This window comes from Geotrypetes seraphini, chromosome 8, assembly GCF_902459505.1.
Source record: "Geotrypetes seraphini chromosome 8, aGeoSer1.1, whole genome shotgun sequence".
NCBI classification, from domain to species: Eukaryota; Metazoa; Chordata; class Amphibia; order Gymnophiona; family Dermophiidae; genus Geotrypetes; species Geotrypetes seraphini.
In genome coordinates this window covers 100,104,537-100,122,132 of record NC_047091.1, presented here as the reverse complement: position 1 = coordinate 100,122,132, position 17,596 = coordinate 100,104,537, and the positions used below count along the sequence as shown (strand labels likewise).

The window sequence follows — 17,596 nt, the reverse complement described above, 5'->3', positions numbered from 1 at the left end:
CGTGCAGTATACCCCTAGAGCTCCTATCCTGCCCACTGTGTCACAGCCAAGCAGGTAAGGTAATGGATAGGACACAGTTTTAGAGCCCTCGCCTTACTCGGGCCCTGAGCGGCCGCTACAGTCTTGTGGGGAGGAGGTAGGGTTACCAGACATCTGGATTTACCTGGACATGTCCTCTTTTCAGAGGTCTGTCCGGGCGTCTGGATGTCTTTTCAAAACCCGGCAAGACCGGGGCTGAGTCTGGCGTGCATCTATACATGTGCGGATGAGATGCGTTGATGTCACATGCATGCGAAGTCATCACGTCACATTTGCGCATGTGCAGATGCATTCCAGATCTGTCCCGAAGAGATAGGGTTGGGAGGCAGAACAGAGTGGGGCAGGGGGTGGATTGGGGTGGGCCTGAGGGCGGAACGGGGTGGGGCCACATGTCCTTTACCAGATGCAAAATCTGGTAACCCTAGGACAGGGATATCAAAGTCCCTCCTGGAGGGCCGCAATCCAGTCAGGTTTTCAGGATTTCCCCAATGAATATGCATGAGATCTATTTGCATGCACCGCTTTCATTGTATGCTAATAGATTTCATGCATATTCATTGGGGAAATCCTGAAAACCCGACTGGATTGCAGCCCTCCAGAAGGGACTTTGACACCTCTGATCTATAGGCTCTGTGTAGTGCAGTAGTTAAGATAGGTAAGGAAATTAAATAAGTTATTTCCACGATCGGTACACCAACGATGGTGTAGCCTGCCTGATCAAAAGCACGTCTCCTTACACCAGGGATCTCAAAGTCCCTCCTTTCATTGTATGCTAATAGATCTCATGCATATTCATTGGGGAAAACCCGACTGGATTGCGGCCCTCGAGAAGGGACTTTGACACCCCTGATCTATAGGCTTTGTGTGGTGCAGTAGTTAAGATAGGTAGGGAAATTAAATAACTTATTTCCATAATCGGTACACCAACGATGGTGTAGCCTGCCTGATCGAAAATGTGTCTCCTTACACAGTCTTGCTGTGCACTGAGGCAGCAGAATTGTGAAACGCTGGCCATCGTTGGTGTACCGATCATGGAGATAACTTATTTAATTTCCTTACCTATCTTAACTATTGCACCATACAGAGCCTATAGATATTTCAGAGGAGGTTTTTTATGCCAATGAGGCTTGTGCCTGCCCACCTTGAGCCACTTGTGTGGGGTAGGAGGGTTTGTTTCCGAGGCTTTTTCCTCCCTTGAATTTATTTTTGGCCGGTGTTTGTGTTTGTTTTCACCTTGCACTGCTCTTGTGAATGTGTTATATATTATTATTGGTGGCTTTTTTTAAATATATCCATGTTTGTCAGCCAGCCTGTCTCTAATGACATGGAGCTTCTTGGAGGAGGTGAAGGAAGGGGATGATGTTATAAAATCAGAACTGGCCTGAATTTCTCTTCAGAAGCTGGAGTTTCTGGGTTGTCCAGACAGAAACAGTGGCCTGGCCAAGTGACTGTCTTCACAATGAAAAATGACTTGCAGCCAGTAGTGTAGTAAGGGGGGGGTGCGGACCGCTCCGGGGGCCAGGTGGTGGGGGCACTGGCATTTCTCTGCCCCGTCCTACTACACCACACCACCCTTGCGCCATCCCTCCCTCCCAACCCGTACCTCCATATTATCTTCACTAGCGCGAGCAACTTCTGTCTTTTACTCGTACCAGCCTGGTTCCCCTCTGAATCACTTCTTGGTCACAGGCCAGGAAGTAACATCAGAGGGAAATCCAAACTGACCCGAGGAGCATGCTTGCAAAAGCCACTCGTGCTGGTGAAGATTAGATATTGGGGGGAAGGGAGTGCAAGTGTGGAATGGGGGGCAGGAAGGAGCAGAGGGGTGTGGGGGGGGGGGCGCCTCCTAGCCATACAACGCCACTGCATGCAGCTACTACAAGGAAAGATTGGTGGTTTGTAGTGACTAAACCCAAAATCAAGCATTTTACTGGATTTCTTTGTTACTTTTTTCAAAGATCAGAAATGGGATACACCCAAATTAAAATTATATACACATTTGATGCCTTTTTGATGGCAAGATTTCCCCAAAACAATGCATCTGTCTGTATTTATCTGAGGCTTACCAAGATGTAAAGTTGTTTTTTTTCTTTCTCTGGAAATATTCTTTATGAAATAGATTTTAGGGATTGGATACCAGAATGTGGTTTCTCAGTCATCTTTTTTTTTTTTTTAATATATTCTTTATTCATTTTAAAGATTACATTAAGTGTTAAAATATATGCATTCATATAAACAATCAATACATCACTTAGAAATAATCATTTACATATCTCACAAATTCTTATCCCCATCCCTATCCCAACCCACCCTCCCATATATTCCATTATCATATAAAACATGTAATATTAAAATCCCCCCTCCCTGCACCTTAAATTAACAATTAAAATATAAGGGAACCAATTTTGAATTAATCTTTACAATACTTCGTTAATGGTTTCCACATATCCTGAAACTTTTTAATATAACCCCGCTGTACTGCAATAAACCTTTCCATTTTATATATATGGCATAAAGAGTTCCACCAGAAGCTATAATTTAATCTCCTCCAATCCTTCCAATTAGATGTGATCTGCTGAATGGCAACTCCAGTCATTATAAGTAATAATTTGTTATTATTTGCAGAAATCTGACTTTTTGCTCTCATTTCCATACCAAATATCACAGTATCATAGGATAATGCCACCGGGTTATCTAATAAATTATTAATTTGGTCCCAAATTGATTTCCAAAAATTCATAATAAATGGGCAATAAAACAATAAATGATCTAAAGTTCCTGCTTCTAAATGACAATGCCAACATCTATTGGACAAAGAGCTATCTATTTTTTGTAATCTAACAGGGGTCCATAATGCTCTGTGCAACAGAAAAAACCAAGTTTGTCTCATAGATGCTGACACCGTACATTTCATCCTCCAAGACCAAATTCGTGGCCATTGAGATGCAGTAATTTCATGCTTAATCTCAATACTCCAAATATCTCTTAGACCAGTTTTTAAATTCTTTTTATTAAATCTACTTAATATTTTGTACCACTGGGCGGCCTGGTGACCCAAGAAGTCTGTCTGAAAACACATAAACTCCATACTATTATGATTATTAAGGTTTTTCCAATCAGGGAACCCCGCCTGAATGGCATGCTTCAGCTGCATCCATCTAAAGTTTTCTGAGTTTTTAAGACCAAATTTATGTTGCAACTGTGAAAACTCAAGCATAGTACCATTAGCAATAACATCATCCAATATTCGTATTCCTGCTATCATCCATTGCTTCCAGACTAGTCTCTCCCCGCCAATTTGGATCTTGGAGTTTACCCATATAGACTGTTTTGTAGATTTATAGATTGGAATAGTTGTTAGGTTGCTTACATATCGCAAAGTTTTCCATGTATCTACTAGTATACTATTATCTTTACTATAGCTAGGCATTTTGATACTGAGTACATGGCACAGACGCAAAGGAGACATGAGTTGCCATTCTAACCACAACCAGTCAGGGAGTTTTTCCATGAGTTCTGGGAGGACCCAATACATACCTTGGCGCAAAATATAGGCTTGATGATACCTATAAAAATTTGGAAAATTTACCCCTCCCTCCGAAATTGATCTTTGTAAGGATACCAAAGCCACTCTAGGAGTTTTACCCAGCCAAATAAATTTTAAAAGAATGCTATTTAATTTTTTATAAAATAATAATAATAATAATAACTTTATTCTTATATACCGCCAACAATCTTGCGACTTCTAGGCGGTTTACAACGAAGAGAAACTGTACAGACAGCGACTTACAGAGTATAGCTGAGAACATCTGATAGTAACAACAGTGATAATAATAGCAACAGTTTATATACTCACGGACCGTGAAGTTCCGTGTGATTTACAATGAATTAGAAAAATTCCATAAATTGAGTGGAGCATTCATAGTTAGAGATTAGAGGTTAACAGTTTTCAAGATCAGATCTGGGTGGGATTACGAAGGGGGCTATTGTCCTGAATCGTTACCTAGGTATTTCGAGAACAGGTATGTTTTTAGGTGTTTCCTAAATTCACCATAGTTGTTTGTGTGTGTAATTAGTTTTTCTAAGTCTTTGCCCCATAAGGCTGCTTGATACGATAGATGGTTGATGGTATCTCTTATATTTGCATCCTCTAGCCAGTGGGGAAACGAATTTCAGGTGTGTTCTTCTCTCATGTCTGTTGGTTGAGAATGAGAAGAGGTCTGTTATGTATTTAGGGGCTAGGCCAGATAGTACCTTGAAGCAGAGACATCCCAGCTTGAACTTCGTACGTGCCTCCATTGGCAGCCAGTGCAGGAGTCGGTAGGAAGGGGTTATGTGATCGGACTTCTGCAGCCCGAAAATCAACCTGACTGCTGCATTTTGTATCAGTTGAAGTCTCTGCATTTGCTTCCTGGAGATGGCCAGATGGGTAATGTTGCAATAGTCAAGGTGGCTTAGTATTAGGGATTGTACTAGAATTCTGAATGCTGAAGCGTCAAAGTATGCTCTAATGGACCTAAGTTTCCAGAGAGTAAAAAACCCTTTTCTGACTAGGTAGTCCACATGGTCTTTCATAGTTAGACCTTGGTCCAGTAATACCCCCAGAACCTTCATTGTTGGTTGAATGGGGTAGTTAAGATTGTTAATGTGTATTGATTTTGTCGTGGTATGTGGGTGTGGCGAGGCTATAAAGGACCCTTGAAAATATATCGGCAACATTCCCATCTGATAACAAACCACAGGTAAAATCATCATTTTAATAGTTTGGACTCTCCCCCACCATGAAAGGTGTAACAGATTCCATTGCTCACACTTTTCTCAGTCATCTTTAATACTTACGTCTTGTTTGCTCACCTCTCTATTTTTAATTCTCAATCCAATTTTCAAAGTTATGTTTTACTAACCAAACTTCTGTGTCTTCTCTTCTGTGATGACAGGAGTATCTTAACCAACTTGACATGAGTTTTTTGCTTGTTTGTTTTTTTAATGGATCTTGGTTTTCCATAAAAGACAGAGGCCCAGATTCTCAAAACTTTAATGCCGTCACTAAACTGTTTTCTGGCAGTTTAGCCTGCATGCATTTTAGCAGCGGATTATCAAAATGGCTTATCTCTGTTTTTAGCGAGGTTTCTAGCAGTCTCCGACACTGACAGGCAGATGGGTTCTTCAACATTGAAATGAGCACTCCAGTTGATTTTTTTTTTTTTTATATATATTCTTTATTCATTTTCAAGATTACATTAAGTGTTAAAATATATTCAATCACATAAACAATAAATACATCACTTAGAAATAATCATTAACACATCTCACAAATTCTTATCCCCATCCCTTCCCAACCCACCCTCCCATATATTCCATTATCATATAAAACATGTAATAATAAAATCCCCCCCTCCCTGCACCTTAAATTAACAAATAAATATAAGGGAACCAATTTTGAATTAATCTTTACAATACTTCGTTAATGGTTTCCACACATCCTGAAACTTTTTAAAATAACCCCGCTGTACTGCAATAAACCTTTCCATTTTATATATATGGCATAGAGAGTTCCACCAGAAGCTATAATTTAATCTCCTCCAATCCTTCCAATTAAATGTGATCTCCTGAATGGCAACTCGTCATTATAAGTAATAATTTATTGTTATTTGCAGAAATCTGACTTTTTGCTCTCATTTCCATACCAAATATCACAGTATCATAGGATAATGCCACCGGGTTATCTAATAAATTATTAATTTGGTCCCAAATTGATTTCCAAAAATTCATAATAAATGGGCAATGAAACAATAAATGATCTAAAGTTCCTGCTTCTAAATGACAATGCCAACATCTATTAGACAAAGAACTATCTATTTTTTGTAATCTAACAGGGGTCCATAACGCTCTGTGCAACAGAAAAAACCAAGTTTGTCTCATAGATGCTGACACCGTACATTTCATCCTCCAAGACCAAATTCGTGGCCATTGAGATGCAGTAATTTCATGCTTAATCTCAATACTCCAAATATCTCTTAGACCAGTTTTTAAATTCTTTTTATTAAATCTACTTAATATTTTGTACCACTGGGCGGCCTGGTGACCCAAGAAGTCTGTCTGAAAACACATAAACTCCATACTATTATGATTATTAAGGTTTTTCCAATCAGGGAACCCCGCCTGAATGGCATGCTTCAGCTGCATCCATCTAAAGTTTTCTGAGTTTTTAAGACCAAATTTATGTTGCAACTGTGAAAACTCAAGCATAGTACCATTAGCAATAACATCATCCAATATTCGTATTCCTGCTATCATCCATTGCTTCCAGACTAGTCTCTCCCCGCCAATTTGGATCTTGGAGTTTACCCATATAGACTGTTTTGTAGATTTATAAATTGGAATAGTTGTTAGGTTGCTTACATATCGCAAAGTTTTCCATGTATCTACTAGTATACTATTATCTTTACTATAGCTGGGCATTTTGATACTGAGTACATGGCACAGACGCAAAGGAGGCATGAGTTGCCATTCTAACCACAACCAGTCAGGGAGTTTTTCCATGAGTTCTGGGAGGACCCAATACATACCTTGGCACAAAATATAGGCTTGATGATACCTATAAAAATTTGGAAAATTTACCCCTCCCTCCGAAATTGATCTTTGTAAGGATACCAAAGCCACTCTAGGAGTTTTACCCAGCCAAATAAATTTTAAAAGAATGCTATTTAATTTTTTATAAAAGGACCCTTGAAAATATACCGGCAACATTCCCATCTGATAACAAACCACAGGTAAAATCATAATTTTAATAGTTTGGACTCTCCCCCACCATGAAAGGTGTAACGGATTCCATTGCTCACACATCTCCGTAACCTTCTGTAATAACGATTTTTCATTTATTTTCATTGTTTCATCCAATGTATTTTTAATCCAAATGCCTAAATACTTTATTCCCTCCTCTTTCCAAAGAAAGGGAAAAGAATCAAACAAACCTTTTGTACAATGAACATTGAGTGGAAGAATTTCAGATTTATTCCAATTTATCTTATATCCTGAAAATTTTCCAAAATTCTCAATAATTTCAAGTAAGCAAGGAACGGTTTTCTCAGGATTTCTCAAATAGAGCAATATATCATCCGCATAAGCCGAGATCTTATATTTCCTATCTTTATGAGGAATACCCTGTATCTCTTCTGTTTGCTGAATGGCTAATAACAAGGGTTCCAAAACAATATCAAAAAGCAAAGGAGATAAGGGACAACCTTGTCTAACCCCCCTTTGCAGCCTAAAATCTTCTGAGAAATTATTATTAATATATAATTTAGCAATAGGGGAGCTATACAATGCTTGAACCATTTGTATAAATCCCGAGCCAATACCAAACCATTCCATCGCTTGATACATAAAGGTCCATTCAACACGATCAAAAGCCTTTTCTGCATCAAGTGATACAGAAAAAACTGGATCTTTTAAGGCTTTGGACAAATTCAACATATGTAATGCAAGCCTAGTGTTGTTAGAAGAATGTCTTTGAGCAACAAAACCTGTTTGATGCATACCAATCATAAAAGGGAGAGCTTTAGCCAAACGTATAGCCAAAATCTTAGCTAAAATTTTCCCATCAACATTAATTAAAGAAATAGGCCTGTAATTTGAAACCAGTGTGGGATCTTTATTTGGCTTTGGCAAAACTATAGTTAATGATTCAGCCATGGTACCCATAATACAACCTTTAGTAAGTTGAGTCTGATATAAATTTAATAAATATGGTAACAGGGTAATTTGAAATGATTTATAAAACTCTACAGTATAATCATCTCCACCTGGAGCGGATCCAACTCTAAGGGATTTCAATGCTGCTTGCAATTCATTAACTAATATTGGCTTTTCTAAACTTTCTTTTATATGCTCAGGAATTTTCGGTCCCGTAATTAACTTTAAAAATTCCAAACCATCCTTTTCATTATCTAAATAAGGCTCAGAAGAATATAGGTTTTTGTAAAAGTTTAAAAATTGTCTTAAGATTGGTCCAATTTGAGAATAACTATTCCCCTTTTCATCTTTAATCATCACTATTTTTGTTTTTCGTTTTTTTACTTTTAGATAATTTGCCAATAATCTTCCCGCCTTATTTGAATTTCCATAATACAATGCCTGTTGAGAAAATATATCTTTTCTAATCAATTTTGAAGAAATCTCATATTTCCCTTTCACTTTCATGAGGTCTTGTAATATAGAATAATCCCATTTCTCAACTAATTTTGATTCTAATATCTTTATATCTTGTTCTAAACTATGAAATTGTTTTTTAATTTGTTTTTTAAGATATGCCGAAAAAGAAATAATTTGACCTCTCATGGTTGCCTTAAAAGCATCCCATAATGTTTCTATAGAGATATCCTTCGTATTATTAATTTGAAAATAATCATTTATTTTTAATTGTATTTCCTCAATAAAATTTGGTTCCATCAGCAATGCATTATCAAATCTCCATATAGGTCTCCTATCCTCTTGATCAATTACTTTAAGTTTAATCCACACCCCACCATGATCAGACAAAATAATTGGATCTATGGAGGCTTGTGGTACTTGTTGAACTAATGTATTTGACACAAATATATAATCAATTCTTGAAAAAGATTTATGAACATGGGAACAAAATGAAAATTCCCGATCATTAAAATGAAATATTCGCCATATATCCTTCAAATCACAATTTTGTACCAAATTATCTAATCCTAATGATTTCATAATTCTACTAGGTTTTTTGTCCATTATAGGATCTATAACAGCATTAAAATCCCCAGCCACAACTAAATTAGAAGTAGCCAGTGGTAATAACAATTGTTGTAGGTTTTTAAAGAATTCAATTTGATTGATATTAGGTGCGTAGACATTGAAAAGCGCCATTGTAGTATTTCCCAGTTTCATGTCCACATGTATCCACCTTCCTAAAGGATCACCAGATATAAATTTGAAGGTAGCATTACATCTTTTATTTACCAATATTGCAACACCTGCTTTCTTCTTTACAGCTGGGGCATAAAAGCAATGTTTTATCCAATTTTCTTTCAGTTTTTGAGACTCTAAAGCTGACAAGTGAGTCTCTTGAATGTAACAAATATCTATATTTTGTTGTTTTAAAAACAAAAGTGTTCTTTTCCTTTTTATTGGATGATTTAAACCATTAACGTTTAGTGAAAGAATTTTAAGCTCCATTAATCAAATTAATTCTTTCACATATGATATTCACCAAATACTTCAACATATAATTTTTCTGCTCAAATCTTAATTCCCTTAATTTACTATAAGGTGCAACCCTCCCTTCCCTTAATTCCTTAAAACTTATATTTCTAAAGCCCCAAAACCCCTTCCCTAGTCCCTCCCACAACCCTCCCTTTCTTATTATACAGTAACTTGAAGGCAAAAGATCAGACCAGCACCCATCCCCTCCAAAGCATTTTACTTCATTATTTCCCCCATATTATAAAAAATTGAACATTCCAAATAATTAAATCCCCTAATTTCCACTCTCTATATATCCCCAATCTATTACATAGATCTCTACCCATAAATCATACCAAAAAGAACTGTATAATTTAATATTTTATACTAATTGTTTCAAACTAAATGTCAAAGACTCTTATAATTTTCTGTAACAATTCCCTTACCAACATTTAATTCAGCTTTAACATGTAAATGCAATATAAATTTCATATACGTTAAAATTAATTAAATTAAAAATTCAATTAGTTCACTTACAAAATATTCAATTTAAAGATTTTCTAAATGAAACACTCCATTTATCTGGATCCCAGTTCCACCTTTTAATCCCCATGTGAAAGGCCATTCACTATTACAAATGACCTTCATCATTCAATACATAAAAATTAAAAGAAACACTGTAACAGAAAAAATAATACAAACTATTTATGTAAATGTAAACCAAATCCCACATGCCTTTGCACAGAACTGAAATGCCAAGCAAAGTAAAATCCACTATAATATAGAATAGCTGCAAAAGGGAGGAACCATTAAATAAAAGAATTCTGAAGAAATTTAAAATTATAGAAATAAAACCAAAATAAAACAAGTAAATAAAACACTGAATGAGATTAAAAATAACTCAAACATCCCAGTTTCCAATCTTAGATACATAGAATGGTTTGGTGTTTTTTTTTTTTGTTTTTTTTCCCCCCTTTTTTCCCATGAGGAAAAAAAATTCCCCAAAGAAAACATTTGAAGATGGTCATCAAAGATTTTTAATTCTAGAATCCAAAATGTGTTAAACTTAGATAAAATTAAATAATATACTAAATACTTATACTCTAAGCCAGGCACTACATTGATCTGTCCACTATCCCCGGAATTAGATGTGCTGGAGACAAGCAGAAGCGGCGAGAAGGGCTGCACCAACTCAAAACTGAAGCCGGGTAATGTGAGGAGAGGCGAAGTCATCCAAGGCCAGGGAACTAGCATAATGTTTTGCTTCTCCATTCTTTTGTAGAATTTTAATCATTTTTATTTGAAACTATTCCAGTCATTCCAAAACAGTTAACATATTAATGCCAGCTGCCATCTTTGAATTTAATAAAGTATATGGAAATAATTAAAATTCCTCTTTATATTCCCTCAAAAACAAACTTATCTTCTCAAGTTAAATTTATGTAAATAAAATTTTAAAACTCCAATTCCAATCCTTCAAAATCAGTTGATCTTAATTCATAGGAACTTCTAGAGATGACAAAAATTCTTTAAGTTTTCCAGGATCATCAAACTGATGAAATTTCCCCTTGTACGTTACTCTCATTGATGCAGGGTAATATAGTCCATATTTAGCACCTATTTCTCTCAGTGGTTGTCTTAGTTGTAAAAATTGCTTTCTAATTTGAACAGTTTCTGTAGCAAAATCCTGAAGGAAAAACAACTTAGAATCTTTATATGCAAGATTTTTAATTTCCTTTGCAGCTTGTATAATATCCAGTACCTGTTGGAATTTTAGTAGTCTGAATATTATAGTTCTTGGTTTTTCTCCGTTTTGATCTTTCCTCATTCCAACCCTATGTGCTTTTTCAATTTCCAGTGATCCTTTTATTTTTAATGGAAGAATTTTTGGTATTAACTCTTCTAGGAAAGAGATCATGTTTTTCCCTTCAATTCCCTCTTTTAGTCCAACAATTCTTAAATTCTGATTCCTAGATCTGTTCTCCATGTCAATCATTTTTTTATTCATATCCATTAACATTTTATGATCTTCTTTGTATTTCTGCTGAATGTTTTCAATTTTTTCCACTTTATTTTCAATCTTATCCATTCTGTTGTTCAAAAGATCAAATTTGCTGTTCATGAGATTCATCTCTTGTTTCACTTCCATTATATTTGTGTTAATTTTCCTCAATTCCTCCATAACTTCAATAAAATCCAATGCGTCCATAGGTAAGGGAACCTCACTGGAAGATTGTAAGTCTTCTTTCAGCCTTTTGGTTTTTCCTGTAGATTTTGAAGAAGCTTCTTGCAGCTTTTGTTTATTTGAAGCCATTCCCAGGAATTTAATTTTAAATTCAGAAGAAAATTAGTATTTAAGTTTAATTACAAACTGCCTTCAGGAGGAGCTCAGCAGTTAGCCAGCCATTCTCTCTGGCTTCAAGTTCCGGAATCTCACTCCAGTTGATTATTAAAAATCGTCGAGCCATTTTCTAAGGGAGGCGTCGGCTTGTGGCGACAAAAATCAGCGACTGGTCCAGGAGTGCCAGTACAATGTCAGCACTGTTTAAAAACCCCGACATGGCAGTGTTGGAGACTGCTAGAAAACCCGTTTTGAGAAGCAACCCCCCCACACACACACACACCCACCCAGCTGCAGGAGGGATGCCCACTCTCTCCCGCTGAATCACAACACCCCCCCCCCCGCCTCTGACCCTTCTTCCCTGTACCCTTAATTAGATGGCTGACTAGAGGGATGCCTACTCCCTCTGGCCAGCTGGCCCGCCTCTTCCAAAATGGGCCTTCCCCTCCCCGGTGCATCCTGGGAGGGGCCTGAGGCTCTGATTGGCCCAAGTTGTATAAGGACACCCACAAAAGAGTGTACACGCCAATAGAACTGGGACAAATAATTCTTCAATCACTAAACCTCACTGGCATAAAAAAACCTCCCCTGAAATATCTATAGGCTCTGTGCGATGCAGTAGTTAAGATAGTTCTCCATGACTCATAAATGTCCCACATCTTGTGGCATGGTAGGAGCACCTGATGGCGTATTGCAGTCAATTTACACATCAAATGTATATAGTCCAACTTCATGAGAAGATATTGTCGCTCTGGTATATTTATAGAGCGCCAATTCAGCGCCAGTGCTACCGGGACAGCAATCCCTTCTTCAAAAATTATGTATTGTTTAGAACGCAGCTGTCCGATTGATTTTTAACTTGAAGAAATTTGATCATGTTTCACCTTATTATCAAAAACTGCACTGACTTCCAGTAGAGCAGTGTCTCGCAAACTTTGTTAAGCCATGGCACACTACACATGGTGTCCGCGGCGCGAGGCATCCGGAAGTGGGCGGGCATTGTTGCGATGACATCACGAAGGCCCTCCAGACGGGCCCTGAGCAGCCAGTGGGGGGTGCCAGAAGGGAAGACACACGGAGAGAAGGAGAGGCACATCCTGTAGGGCAGGGGTAGGGAACTCCAGTCCTCGAGAGCCGTATTCCAGTCGGGTTTTCAGGATTTCCCCAATGAATATGCATGAGATCTATTTGCATGCACTGCTTTCAATGCATATTCATTGAGGAAATCCTGAAAACCCGACTGGAATACGGCTCTCAAGGACCAGAGTTCCCTACCCCTGCTGTAGGGAGTCAGCTGGCGCCAACACCTCTCCTCCTCCTCCCCGGTGTCTTGCAACACACCGGAAATCTCGGGCAGCATACAGTTTGCGATAGACTGCAGTAGAGAGCAGAGTCTTATTTAAGTTTGGATGATTTATTTATTTATTTAAGCATTTATATATCACTTCTAGTCTAAGTCAGTGCTTCCCAACCCTGTCCTGGAGGGACCACCAGCCAGTCGGATTTTTGGGATAACCCTAATGAATATGCATGAGAGAGATTTGCATATAATGGAGGTGACAGGCATGCAAATCTGCCCCTTGCATATTCATTAGGGCTATCCTGAAAGCCTGACTGGCTGCTGGTCCTCCAGGACAGGGTTGGGAACCACTGGTCTAAGTGGTTTATATTCAGGTACTCAAGCATTTTTCCCTATCTGTCCCAGCAGGCTCACACTCTATCTAATGTACCTGGGGCAATGGGGGATTAAGTGACTTGCCCAGGGTCACAAGGAGCAGTGTGGGATTTGAACCCACAACCTTAGGTCGCTGAGGCTGTGGCTGTAACCACTGCACCACAGATTACCAAGATAGTTGATGACTTGTTTTGTTTTTATTACGCAAGGGCATTCTTTGTGTAACTTATCAAGTTTTTTTTTAGCTTTCCTGCAATTAAAGTTTGCTCTCAAACAACATTCAGAAATCGACACCTATTGTACCAAGCTGCTCACTGGGATTCTGAATTTGGGCTGCTGATTAGACAGTCTATGACTTATATGCATTTTAGAAAACTTTTAAAAACGTACTCATTGAGTATTTGTAGATTATGCTGTTACTGTAATTGGTTTGTTATATAATTTGCTGTTATAGAAATAAATATTTGCAATATAGAAATAAATGATATGTTATGTTATGAATGGTTTATACAGAGATATTGTGGTATGTATGTTAATTGTAACATCTGCCATCAAATAACTCTGTCTATGGCAACACTCAGCTCTTCTATAAATTCCCTATTAAAAGCAATATAAAAAAGGAGAGTAGATGACTTGTACCACATCCTGTGAAAAGTTACTCACTTTGTTGAAGGGTGAGTGTTCCAGTAATGAGTCTACAGTGGCTTTGATGAATTATTCTTTCTTTAAATGCATTCTGCAATGCTCAAACTTTCTCAGCTGCATGCTGGCCTAATTTTCCCTAACGTATTTTGTTTTATCTTTTTTTGTAAATCTGTTCATTTCTCATTTAGAATAGAAACTGGACAGTGAAATTGCCTCTTCTCTTAGAGCATAAAACTGTCTGAAATTTGTCAGCAACTATGGAGCAATCTTGTAGTTCATTTTCTGTTACTGCAAATGAGGTTATAATACCATAAAGCATTATGGGAAAAAAATCCCACATGAGTTAAAAAAAAAAACCAACCCACAGCTGTTGAAAAGACGCCATAAGGTGTCCTTGTTATCTTGAACTGGTCTTCAACAGTGAAATTATAAGCTGACGTGCAGAAGTTGTCCAGTATTGCCAAGAATAACCACATTCCAGACACATGGATTCCACTTTTTAAAGGATTGTCCAGGTGCCCAGAGGAATTTCTAAAACCCGTCAGTTTGTCTTGGTTTTGGAAGTCCCTGAGCTCGGGGCCGTGTCTAGAGGCCCTCTGCACATGCACAGATGTCGATGCAATGACATCATAGGCACACGTGCATGATGCGCGTCGACATCCACACTTGTGCAGAGGCCTTCCAGATGTGGCCCCGAGCTCGGGGAAGGAGACCAGAGGTTCATGTGGGAGCAGGGCTGGGGCAGAAGGGGGTAGAGATGGAGGGGGAACTGAACGGGGCTAGGGGTGGAAGGGGGCAGGGCTAGGTGTCCTCTTTTTTTAAAGAGGAAATCTGGCAACCTTAACTGTGAGGTCTATTCAGCGGTTCAGGTTTGGCCTTAGGTCATGAAATGAAAAATCTACCTCCAATGCTCTGTAACCTTGAACAAGTCATTTTGTCTCTCCGGGCATCTGGGTTCTAGTAATAAACAAGGTGACTGGCTTCCCCACGCTACAGTTTTTATTTGGTAGATGTATATTCTACACTTCTTACAGGACGGAGTATCTAAAGGGTTGGCATACAATTCCCTCAAGGCATCTGCTTCTGCTGGACCCAATCAGAAAATGGCTCCAGTCTTGGCAGCCATTTGGATTGGAGCAGTGCACAGGGCAGGAACAAGTGGGGTCAGTTCCTACCCCTGAAGAGGCCACAAAACTACCACTAAAGTAGACCCAGCGAGGTCAGGCGCAGAAGAGCAATCACGGAGGGGGGGAGGTTCGGCAAGAATGCACTGATTTTGGATGCAGCTTGTAGTTTTTTATTGTTTGGTTTAGATATGAACAAAGAATACATTGTATCAAAGATGGTATATCATCGTAGAATTGCTGAGAATCTTCGACAGATGAGGGATCATGTTGAGCTAGTCCTGGTTTACATTGTGTGGATGGACTCACACTTCTTGTTTTTCTTTGGCGAAATTGGAATGACAAGTCCATGGAGACAACTGGATAAAACCAGAACTGGCAGCTTGTCTAAGTGACATAGAGCCCCTTAGTAAACCCTAGCCACCCCACCCATCTACGTTCCAAAATGTCCCACAATTAATAAATGAAAACTAGCCATACAATAGTTAGCAAATGAAATATCTAGATAAATTAAGGACAGGGAGACCTTGTTCCATCTATGTATAATTGAAAGTGCCATAGCCCCCTCTGTTTTTCTTGAGAAACTTGTTAGTGGACAGTGCTTTCTGTTGGCTTATAATAATATAAAATGTAGTTTCCTGGTCCTTTTGTTCCTGAAAACAAATTTTGCTTTCAGAATTTTGTCTTTGCAGCAAGAACACATGATTTGCTATATTTTTATGGCCTCTTACTTGAGGAGAATGTTTGCTGGGGAAATGACTAGGAAAGGAGAATTAGGGCCTGATTCTGGAAATGGCATCCTGATTGTAGGCAGTGGTAGGCATCCTTCCGCCATCTAATGGACCAATTGGGACAAATGTTGGGGTTTTTTAATCTGTGCGACAAAGGACACCTGCAATGTAAGCATCTGACTTGCACCTATGGAGGTATCTAGGCATGCCTACGGCATAGGCATGGTTTATGCTGAATGTGGCATTAGGTGTCCATAGGCATGCCTAGGCGCTTCTGTAGGACGGAGTCAACCGCCTTAAATGTAGGCCTGTAAAATGCTGGCCTACATTTAAGGTGTCTGTCCGAAAAATAGACACGGTGTCTACAGGTGATTGGCATGCATTAGGTGCCCATTTTGTAGGCGCCTACCACAGCAGGCGCTGTTTCCAGAATCAGGTCCTTTGTGCGGCAGCAAGAACTTCTGTTTTATTTATTCTAACAAAGCCAGGTAATCTCATGGTTTATTCTTGCAAACTGTTAAACCTTGTAAAAATATCAACCTGTTTAGTCATGGTATTTATTTTCTTTTAAAGGGCAGCAAACCAACAGGCCCAGGGGATTTGTCTCACCGGTATCTCATCGATTTGCAAATTTAATGCAGGCAACCTTTTGTAGAAACGCAGATTAGTGGATTTATCTCTCTCCCCTTCAGCCATCTGTTTATTCTATGCACATTTTGTTACCTCTTCTGATTTTTATGAAGCACAGCCTCTGGATTTTCTGTATCTTACTTCGTTTTACATATTCCACTTTTTGTTGGAGGTTCAGTCAAACCCATACCATAGCATGCATGTCAGTGTCCAGCAAAAGTCCTCAAAGACTTGGCCCAAAAGTCACACTAAAGTGTACCTAGGGGAGAGGAGATAAATCCAAGCATTAGTACTCATTATCTTTCAAATCGTATGTCATGGAAAGTATTACAGTTTCTCCCATAAGTGACAACTGATGTATTTGTGCAGGAATACATGTCACTTGTTTGTCATGTTGTTTAACATCTACAGCAGTGTATCGCAAACTGTGTGCCTCCTGAGATTTCAGCGGTGCCGCAAGATGCTGGAGAGGCACCGGCTGATTGCATACAGGCACATCCTGTAGGCCAGGGGTGCCCAAATGGTTGATCGCGATCGACCAGTAGATCACAAAGGCAACGTGAGCCGATCGCGTTGCCTTTGCGATCTTTTTCTCTCTGCTGCTTCTCCAAGCCAGGCCTGGCGCGTACAAGCGCCGGACTTACAAAACTTCACCTCTGACATCAATTCTCACATCAGAGAGGAAGTTCTGGGCCAGCCAATCGCGGCCTGGCTGGCATAGAACTTCCTCCCTGACATTAGAATTGACATCAGAAGTGAAGTCTTGTGGGCCTGGCGCTTGTACATGCTAGGTCTGGCTCGGGGAAGCAACAGGGAGAAATCGTGTTGGTTGCTTGGGGGTAGGGAAAGAATCAGGGAAGTGGAGAAATCGGCATGATGGCTTGGGGGGGGGCAGGGGCAGGGGGAGAGAGACAGAAAGAAAGAAATATTGGCTTTACAGAAGAAGGAAGTGCAACCAGAGACTCATGAAATCACCAGACAAAAAGGTAGGAAAAATGATTTTTTTCAATTTAATGATCAAAATGTGTCCATTTTGAGAAATTATATCTGCTGTTATTTTGCACCATGGCCCCCTTTTACTAAACCGCAATAGCAGTTTGTAGTGCAGGGAGCCTATGAGCATTGAGAGCAGCGCAGGGCATTCAGTGCAGCTTCCTGCGCTAAAAAACGCTATTGTGGTTTAGTAAAAGGGGAGGGGGTATAT

General features: G+C 39.0%; 1 protein-coding gene and 1 long non-coding RNA gene across 2 annotated transcripts in view; one reads left to right on the top strand and one right to left on the bottom strand.

Moving 5' to 3' along the window:
- Window positions 1-17,596, top strand: part of PDE4C (phosphodiesterase 4C) — a 707,892-nt gene that overhangs the window by 300,207 nt on the left and 390,089 nt on the right. The window lies entirely within an intron of this gene.
- Window positions 15,221-17,596, bottom strand: part of LOC117364869 — a 45,881-nt gene continuing 43,505 nt past the window's right edge. The window contains exon 3 of the long non-coding RNA XR_004540327.1: window positions 15,221-16,651. This is a non-coding gene — a long non-coding RNA (uncharacterized LOC117364869). The remainder of the gene's footprint in view (window positions 16,652-17,596) is intronic.